The 10862-nt window shown below is 34.2% G+C and overlaps 1 long non-coding RNA gene across 1 annotated transcript; it reads left to right on the forward strand.

The window, feature by feature from the left end:
- The first annotated feature begins 1931 nt into the window (after window positions 1-1931).
- LOC142740360 (uncharacterized) lies at window positions 1932-9755 on the forward strand. Its single transcript, XR_012880624.1, has 3 exons — window positions 1932-2028; window positions 2795-2866; window positions 9688-9755. It is a non-coding gene; the product is annotated as an uncharacterized LOC142740360 (long non-coding RNA).
- The last annotated feature ends 1107 nt before the right edge of the window (window positions 9756-10862 follow it).

The following is a 10862-nucleotide window of genomic DNA, read 5'->3' on the forward strand; positions in this document are numbered from 1 at the left end:
TCTGCTGAGCTGTGTATCTAATCCTATCATGTGTGATACTGTCTTCTGAGCTGTGTATCTAATCTTATCTTGTGTGATACTGTCTGCTGAGCTGTGTATCTAATCCTATCATGTGTGATACTGTCTGCTGAGCCGTGTATCTAATCCTATCATGTGTGATACAGTCTGCTGAGCCGTGTATCTAATCCTATCATGTGTGATACAGTCTGCTGAGCCGTGTATCTAATCCTATCATGTGTGATACTGTCTGCTGAGCCGCTGTGTCTAATCCTATCATGTGTGATACTGTCTGCTGAGCTGTGTATCTAATCCTATCATGTGTGATACTGTCTGCTGAGCTGTGTATCTAATCCTACCATGTGTGATACTGTCTGCTGAGCTGTGTATCTAATCCTAACATGTGTGATACTGTCTGCTGAGCTGTGTATCTAATCCTACCATGTGTGATACTGTCTGCTGAGCTGTGTATCTAATCCTATCATGTGTGATACTGTCTGCTGAGCTGTATATCTAATCCTATCATGTGTGATACTGTCTGCTGAGCTGTGTATCTAATCCTATCATGTGTGATACTGTCTGCTGAGCTGTATATCTAATCCTATCATGTGTGATACTGTCTGCTGAGCCGTGTATCTAATCCTGTCATGTGTGATACTGTCTGCTGAGCTGTATATCTAATCCTATCATGTGTGATACTGTCTGCTGAGCTGTGTATCTAATCCCATCATGTGTGATACTGTCTGCTGAGCTGTGTATCTAATCCTATCATGTGTGATACTGTCTGCTGAGTTGTGTATCTAATCCTATCATGTGTGATACTGTCTGCTGAGCTGTATATCTAATCCTATCATGTGTGATACTGTCTGCTGAGCAGTGTATCTAATCCTATCATGTGTGATACTGTCTGCTGAGCTGTATATCTAATCCTATCATGTGTGATACTGTCTGCTGAGCTGTGTATTTAATCCTACCATGTGTGATACTGTCTGCTGAGTTGTGTATCTAATCCTATCATGTGTGATACCGTCTGCTGAGCTGTGTATCTAATCCTGTCATGTGTGATACTGTCTGCTGAGATGTGTATCTAATCCTATCATGTGTGATAATGTCTGCTGAGCTGTGTATCTAATCCTAACATGTGTGATACTGTCTGCTGAGCTGTATATCTAATCCTATCATGTGTGATACTGTCTGCTGAGCCGCTGTATCTAATCCCATCATGTGTGATACTGTCTGCTGAACCACTGTATCTAATCCTATCATGTGTGATACTGTCTGCTGAGCCACTGTATCTAATCCTATCATGTGTGATACTGTCTGCTGAGCTGTGTATCTAATCCTATCATGTGTGATACTGTCTGCTGAGCTGTGTATCTAATCCTATCATGTGTGATACTGTCTGCTGAGCTGTGTATCTAATCCTATCATGTGTGATACTGTCTGCTGAGTTGTGTATCTAATCCTATCATGTGTGATACTGTCTGCTGAGCTGTGTATCTAATCCTATCATGTGTGATACTGGCTGCTGAGCAGTGTATCTAATCCTATCATGTGTGATACTGTCTGCTGAGCTGTGTATCTAATCCTATCATGTGTGATACTGTCTGCTGAGCTGTGTATCTAATCCTATCATGTGTGATACTGTCTGCTGAGCTGTATATCTAATCCTATTATGTGTGATACTGCCTGCTGAGCTGTATATCTAATCCTATCATGTGTGATACTGTCTGCTGAGCTGTGTATCTAATCCTATCATGTGTCATACTGTCTGCTGAGCTGTGTGTCTAATCCTATCATGTGTGATACTGGCTGCTGAGCCGTGTATCTAATCCTATCATGTGTGATACATTACCTCCCCGTCAGTTATTGCAGGGATCGGGTGGGATGTGCAGGGGGTGAGGTCTCTGATCTTTAGGTGACTCCTCCGTCTTGTGACATGTCCTGTTTCTGGTATAAATGACAGAGCGGACGAGCTCTTCTTCATCATGCAGCTGCCCGCAGGAAGGATGGCACTCAGTGCAGCACGAGGTGAGACGTCTGCATTATTATAAAGGGCTTAGTATTGGATGAGCTGTCGGGTGACCTGCAACCTCCACTCCATTCTGTAGCTCCAGAATGTCCGGTATTATATGTTCCTATAACATGAGCCGCGTCTATGAAGTGTCTATAAGGCTGTGTTCACATCTGCTGATACCGTCATATTTGGCAAGAAAAATAGATTTTGCCTTTAAAACGGCGGACGCCTCATTACAACCGGCAGACCCTATTTCACATCAGCGTTCGCTTTCCATTCCGAAGTTCCGTCTGAGGTTTCCGTCGTGGAACCTCCCAACGGAAAGTGAAAGGTAAACCACAGCTTCCATTTGCATCACCATTGATCTTAATGGGGACGGAAACATCGCTAATGGTTTCCGTTTGTCACCGTTCCGGTAGGTTTCCGTTTTATCGGCGGAATCAATAGCGCAGTCCACTACGCTATTGCTTCCGGCAAAACGACTGATAAGGTGCCCAAAAGAGAGAAACGGAAACCGCGGGCACCGGCTCCGTCACCAGTTACAGGAAACCTGCAGAATTGTGAATGCAGCTCTGAATGTGACTGAGTATAGAAGTCCACAAAAGCTGTGTCTGTACTTGACATATAATAATGAGCCCCTTGTATTATGTTCCAGCGGAAAGTGATATTTAATGTGGGGTTTCTAGAAATGTGTCAGATGAGGGTCTTACAGGGTCAGCGCGCTGCCCGTCCTGATGTTCTTGGGGTGATCCCGCTCACTGTCGCCCTCTGTTGTTACAGGTCAGGGGAAGGTTGTCGGCCTGTCCATATTCTCTGCTCTTCTGATCTATAGTCTCATCAACGTTACAGCAGGTAAGATTCACCCAATGTATGCAAATTATATATATGAGAGAGAGAGAGAGATAGCCGTTACTCTAGTAATACGTGGGGATCTCACGTATATTGTGTGTATAGTATATAGTTTATAGCTCTATGTATGATGTATGTATAGTGTATGTATAGTATATAGCTCTATGTATAGTGTATGTATAGTATATAGCTCTATGTATAGTGTATGTATAGTATATAGCTCTATGTATAGTGTATGCATAGTATATAGCTCTATGTATAGTGTATGTATATTATATAGCTCTATGTATAGTATATAGCTCTATGTATAGTCTATGTATAGTATATAGCTCTATGTATAGTGTATGTATAGTATATAGTTCTATGTATAGTGTATGTATAGTATATAGCTCTATGTATAGTGTATGTATAGTATATAGCTCTATGTATAGTGTATGTATAGTATATAGCTCTATGTATAGTATATAGCTCTATGTATAGTGTATGTATAATATATAGCTCTATGTATAGTGTATGTATAGTATATAGCTCTATGTATAGTGTATGTATAGTATATAGCTCTATGTATAGTGTATGTATAGTATATAGCTCTATGTATGGTGTATGTATAGTATATAGTTCTATGTATGGTGTATGTATAGTATATAGCTCTATGAATAGTGTATAGTGTATGTATAGTATATAGCTCTATGTATAGTGTATGTATAGTATATAGCTCTATGTATAGTGTATGTATAGTATATAGCTCTATGTATAGTGTATGTATAGTATATAGTTCTATGTATGGTGTATGTATAGTATATAGCTCTATGTATAGTGTATGTATAGTATATAGCTCTATGTATAGTGTATGTATAGTATATAGTTCTATGTATAGTGTATGCATAGTATATAGCTCTATGTATAGTGTATGTATAGTATATAGCTCTATATATAGTGTATGTATAGTATATAGCTCTATGTATAGTGTATGTATAGTATATAGCTCTATGTATAGTGTATGTATAGTATATAGCTCTATGTATGGTGTATGTATAGTATATAGTTCTATGTATGGTGTATGTATAGTATATAGCTCTATGTATAGTGTATAGTGTATATATAGTATATAGCTCTATGTATAGTGTATAGTGTATGTATAGTATATAGCTCTATGTATGGTGTATGTATAGTATATAGTTCTATGTATGGTGTATGTATAGTATATAGCTCTATGAATAGTGTATGTATAGTATATAGTTCTATGTATGGTGTATGTATAGTATATAGTTCTATGAATAGTGTATTTTTGTTATATACCTCTATGCATAGTATATAGCTCTATGTATGGTGTATGTATAGTATATAGCTCTATGTATAGTGTATGTATAGTATATAGCTCTATGTATAGTGTATGTATAGTATATAGCTCTATGTATAGTGTATGTATAGTATATAGTTCTATGTATGGTGTATGTATAGTATATAGTTCTATGAATAGTGTATTTATATTATATACCTCTATGTATAGTGTATGTATAGTATATAGTTCTATGTATAGTGTATGTATAGTATATAGCTCTATGAATAGTGTATGTATAGTATAGTATATAGCTCTATGTATAGTGTATGTATAGTATATAGCTCTATGTATAGTGTATGTATAGTATATAGTTCTATGTATGGTGTATGTATAGTATATAGTTCTATGAATAGTGTATTTATATTATATACCTGTATGTATAGTATATAGTTCTATGTATAGTGTATGTATAGTATATAGCTCTATGTATAGTGTATGTATAGTATATAGCTCTATGTATAGTGTATGTATAGTATATAGTTCTATGTATGGTGTATGTATAGTATATAGTTCTATGAATAGTGTATTTTTGCTATATACCTCTATGCATAGTATATAGCTCTATGTATGGTGTATGTATAGTATATAGCTCTATGTATAGTGTATGTATAGTATATAGCTCTATGTATAGTGTATGTATAGTATATAGCTCTATGTATAGTGTATGTATAGTATATAGTTCTATGTATGGTGTATGTATAGTATATAGCTCTATGAATAGTGTATGTATAGTATAGTATATAGCTCTATGTATAGTGTATGTATAGTATATAGCTCTATGTATAGTGTATGTATAGTATATAGCTCTATGTATAGTGTATGTATAGTATATAGCTCTATGTATAGTGTATGTATAGTATATAGCTCTATGTATAGTGTATGTATAGTATATAGCTCTATGTATAGTGTATTTTATAGTATATAGCTCTATGTATAGTGTATGTATAGTATATAGCTCTATGTATAGTGTATGTATAGTATATAGCTCTATGTATAGTGTATGTATATTATATACCTCTATGTATAGTATGTAGCTCTATGTATAGTGTATGTATAGTATATAGCTCTATGTATAGTGTATGTATAGTATATAGCTCTATGTATAGTGTATGTATAATATATAGCTCTATGTATAGTGTATGTATAGTATATAGCTCTATGTATAGTGTATGTATAGTATATAGCTCTATGTATAGTGTATGTATAATATATAGCTCTATGTATAGTGTATGTATAGTATATAGCTCTATGAATAGTGTATGTATAGTATATAGCTCTATGTATAGTGTATGTATAGTATATAGCTCTATGTATAGTGTATTTTATAGTATATAGCTCTATGTATAGTGTATGTATAGTATATAGCTCTATGTATAGTGTATGTATATTATATACCTCTATGTATAGTATGTAGCTCTATGTATAGTGTATGTATAGTATATAGCTCTATGTATAGTGTATGTATAGTATATAGCTCTATGTATAGTGTATGTATAATATATAGCCCTATGTATAGTGTATGTATAGTATATAGCTCTATGAATAGTGTATGTATAGTATATAGCTCTATGTATAGTGTATGTATATTATTTAGCTCTATGTATAGTGTATGTATATTGTATACCTCTATGTATAGTATGTAGCTCTATGTATAGTGTATGTATAGTATATAGCTCTATGTATAGTGTATGTATAGTATATAGCTCTATGTATAGTGTATGTATAATATATAGCTCTATGTATAGTGTATGTATAGTATATAGCTCTATGTATAGTGTATGTATAGTATATAGCTCTATGTATAGTGTATGTATAGTATATAGTTCTATGTATAGTGTATGTATAGTATATAGCTCTATGTATAGTGTATGTATAATATATAGCTCTATGTATAGTGTATGTATAGTATATAGCTCTATGTATAGTGTATGTATATTATATACCTCTATGTATAGTATGTAGCTCTATGTATAGTGTATGTAAAGTATGTAGCTCTATGTATAGTGTATGTATAGTATATAGCTCTATGTATAGTGTATGTATAGTGTATATAGCTCTATGTATAGTGTATGTATAATATATAGCTCTATGTATAGTGTATGTATAGTATATAGCTCTATGAATAGTGTATGTATAGTATATAGCTCTATGTATAGTGTATGTATAGTATATAGCTCTATGTATAGTGTATGTACAGTATATAGCTCTATGTATGGTGTATGTATATTATTTAGCTCTATGTATAGTGTATGTATATTATATAGCTCTATGTATTGTATATAGCTCTATGTATAGTGTATGTATAGTATATAGCTCTATGTATAGTGTATTTTATAGTATATAGCTCTGTATAGTGTATGTATAGTATATAGCTCTATGTATAGTGTATGTATAGTATATAGCTCTATGTATAGTGTATGTATAGTATATAGCTCTATGTATAGTGTATGTATAGTATATAGCTCTATGTATAGTGTATGTATAGTATATAGCTCTATGAATAGTGTATGTATAGTATATAGCTCTATGTAGTGTATGTATAGTATATAGCTCTATGTATAGTGTATGTATAGTATATAGCTCTATGTATAGTGTATGTATAGTATATAGCTATATGTATAGTATATAGCTCTATGTATAGTGTATGCATAGTATATAGCTCTATGTATAGTGTATGTATAGTATATAGTTCTATGTATGGTGTATGTATAGTATATAGTTCTATGAATAGTGTATTTATGTTATATACCTCTATGTATAGTATATAGCTCTATGTATGGTGTATGTATAGTATATAGCTCTATGTATAGTGTATGTATAGTATATAGCTCTATGTATAGTGTATGTATAGTATATAGCTCTATGTATAGTGTATGTATAGTATATAGCTCTATGTATAGTATGTGTATAGTATATAGCTCTATGTATAGTGTATGTATAGTATATAGCTCTATGTATAGTGTATGTATAGTATAAAGCTCTGTGTATAGTATGTGTATAGTATATAGTTGCATATAGCATATTATGTATGGTAAATAGCGCTATGTATAGTGTGTACAGTATATTGTGTGTAGTATATTGTTGTATGCATAGTATAGTATATAGCGTATATAGTTCTGTGTATGGTATACTGTATAGTATATAGCACTATGTATAGTGTACAGTATATAGTTGTGTTTAGTATATAGTTGTGTATAGTAGAGTGTGTATAGTATATAGCTCTATGTAGTATATAGCGTGTGTATAGTATATAGTTGCATGTATTATATAGTGTGTATAGTATATAGAGTGTGTATAGTATATAGTTGTATGTAGTATATAGTGTGTATAGTATATAATTGTATGTAGTGTAGAGTGTGTATAGTATATAGTTGTATGTAGTATATAGTGTGTATAGTATATAGTGTGTATAGTATATAGTTGTATGTAGTATATAGTGTGTGTAGTATATAGTTGTATATAGTGTGTATAGTATATAGTTGTATGTAGTATATAGTATATAGTGTGTATAGTATATAGTTGTATGTAGTATATAGTGTGTATAGTATATTGTTGTATGTAGTATATAGAGTGTGTATAGTATATAGTTGTATGTAGTATATAGTTGTATGTAGTATATAGAGTGTGTATAGTATATAGTTGTGTATAGTATATAGTGTGTATAGTATATAGTGTGTATAGTATATAGTTGTATGTAGTATATAGTGTGTATAGTATATTGTTGTATGTAGTATATAGAGTGTGTATAGTATATAGTTGTATGTAGTATATAGTGTGTATAGTATATAGTTGTATGTAGTATATAGTGTGTATAGTATATTGTTGTATGTAGTATATAGAGTGTGTATAGTATATAGTTGTATGTAGTATATAGTGTGTATAGTATATAGTTGTGTATAGTATATAGTTGTATGTAGTGTATAGTATATTGTTGTATGTAGTATATAGAGCGTGTATAGTATATTGTTGTATGTAGTATATAGTTGTATGTAGTATATAGTGTGTATAGTATATAGTGTGTATAGTATATTGTTGTATGTAGTATAGAGTGTGTATAGTATATAGTTGTATGTAGTATATAGTGTGTATAGTATATAGTTGTATGTAGTATATAGTTGTATGTAGTATATAGAGTGTGTATAGTATATAGTTGTGTATAGTATATAGTTGTGTATAGTATATAGTTGTGTATAGTATATAGTGTGTATAGTATATAGTGTGTATAGTATATAGTTGTATGTAGTATATAGTGTGTATAGTATATAGTGTGTATAGTATATAGTTGTATGTAGTATATAGTGTGTATAGTATATAGTTGTATGTAGTATATAGTGTGTATAGTATATTGTTGTATGTAGTATATAGAGTGTGTATAGTATATAGTTGTATGTAGTATATAGTGTGTATAGTATATAGTTGTATGTAGTATATAGAGCGTGTATAGTATATAGTGTGTATAGTATATAGTTGTATGTAGTATATAGTGTATAGTATATAGTTGTATGTAGTATATAGTGTGTATAGTATATTGTTGTATGTAGTATATAGAGCGTGTATAGTATATTGTTGTATGTAGTATATAGTTGTATGTAGTATATAGTGTGTATAGTATATAGTTGTATGTAGTATATAGTGTGTATAGTATATAGTTGTATGTAGTATATAGTGTGTATAGTATATAGTTGTATGTAGTATATAGTGTGTATAGTATATAGTTGTATGTAGTATATAGTTGTATGTAGTATATAGAGCGTGTATAGTATATAGTGTGTATAGTATATAGTGTGTATAGTATATAGTTGTATGTAGTATATAGAGTGTGTATAGTATATAGTTGTGTATAGTATATAGTGTGTATAGTATATAGTTGTATGTAGTATATAGAGTGTGTATAGTATATAGTTGTGTATAGTATATAGTGTGTATAGTATATAGTTGTATGTAGTATATAGTTGTGTATAGTATATAGTGTGTATAGTATATAGTTGTATGTAGTATATAGTTGTGTATAGTATATAGTGTGTATAGTATATAGTTGTATGTAGTATATAGTTGTATATAGTATATAGTGTGTATAGTATATAGTGTGTATAGTATATAGTGTGTATAGTATATAGTTGTATGTAGTATATAGTTGTGTATAGTATATAGTGTGTATAGTATATAGTGTGTATAGTATATAGTGTGTATAGTATATAGTGTGTAAAGTATATTGTTGTATGTAGTATATAGTGTGTATAGTATATAGTTGTGTTAGTATAGTTGTGTATAGTATATCGTGTGTGTATAGTATATAGTGAGTATATAGTGTGTATAGTATATAGTGAGTATATAGTGTGTGTATAGTATATAGTGTGTGTATAGTATATAGTGTGTGTATAGTATATAGTGTGTATAGTATATAGTGTGTATAGTATATAGTTGTGTGTGTATGACGTGTGTGGAGTAGACGTGTAACATTAGCGCCTCTGCTTTATTGCAGCCTCGCGGGCACCGAAGATTATTTATCCACAAAATGGCACGGACGTCAGCAAGGAAGGTAAATCCCCAGTGACACAATCTCTATAGTGACCCGGATCAGACAGCGCCCCCGGTGGTCATACTCTGCACAGCTTCACTATATTGATAATTGGTGTCTATTGTCCTGATTGTCCCGGGGGCTGATCCGCTATAAAATATCCTTATTACAAGATGAGTAGTGATATCACTGCTATAAAATATAATTTACCGGAGCGCTCCACCTCTGGGCCCCGTATACAGCGATTGTCCTCTAATCCAGCATCTCATAATTCAGAAAATCTGATAATCCGGCCTTTATTTCCAGCACAGAAAGGCTCTAATGTGGATTTCACACAAACGGGATCGGAGGTGCGGCCCTGCAGGGATCGGAGGTGCGGCCCTGCAGGGATCGGAGGTGCGGCCCTGCAGGGATCGGAGGTGCGGCCCTGCAGGGATCGGAGGTGCGGCCCTGCAGGGATCGGAGGTGCGGCCCTGCAGGGATCGGAGGTGCGGCCCTGCAGGGATCGGAGGTGCGGCCCTGCAGGGATCGGAGGTGCGGCCCTGCAGGGATCGGAGGTGCGGCCCTGCAGGGATCGGAGGTGCGGCCCTGCAGGGATCGGAGGTGCGGCCCTGCAGGGATCGGAGGTGCGGCCCTGCAGGGATCGGAGGTGCGGCCTGCAGGGATCGGAGGTGCGGCCTGCAGGGATCGGAGAATTTGGCGAGTTCAACTCTCTGAAGATAATTTATCGACCTCTCTCTGTCCGTTTTCTGGTGTAGAAATCTCACATAAGGGCCGAAAGTTTACACCGCCATCAATACACGTCCGCAAAAAAGGGGCGTGCCTTTATAATAGGGGGTGGGGTCAACAAAACCCAACAAATTTACGCCATAAAACCTTTCTGTCACCCTGTTGGGCGCAGCAAGGTGGAAGCCTGGGACAGGCCCCCGACCGGACTCCACTCCCATCAGACAATTCAAAAAATATCTCCGCTCCTCTTCTCCCGTCAGCATGCAAGCTCCTTACGCCACAAAGTGTCAGCACGTTATATGAGCCGCTGCCGCACGCTGAGCGACACGAGGAGTGGAGAGTTACGTGTGTGGTGTCTGATGGGAGGGGGAATTAGGAGACGACATCTTGAAGTCTTTATCATGTTCCTC

The sequence above is a fragment of the Rhinoderma darwinii genome, chromosome 2 (assembly GCF_050947455.1).
Source record: "Rhinoderma darwinii isolate aRhiDar2 chromosome 2, aRhiDar2.hap1, whole genome shotgun sequence".
In the NCBI taxonomy this organism is placed as follows: Eukaryota; Metazoa; Chordata; class Amphibia; order Anura; family Rhinodermatidae; genus Rhinoderma; species Rhinoderma darwinii.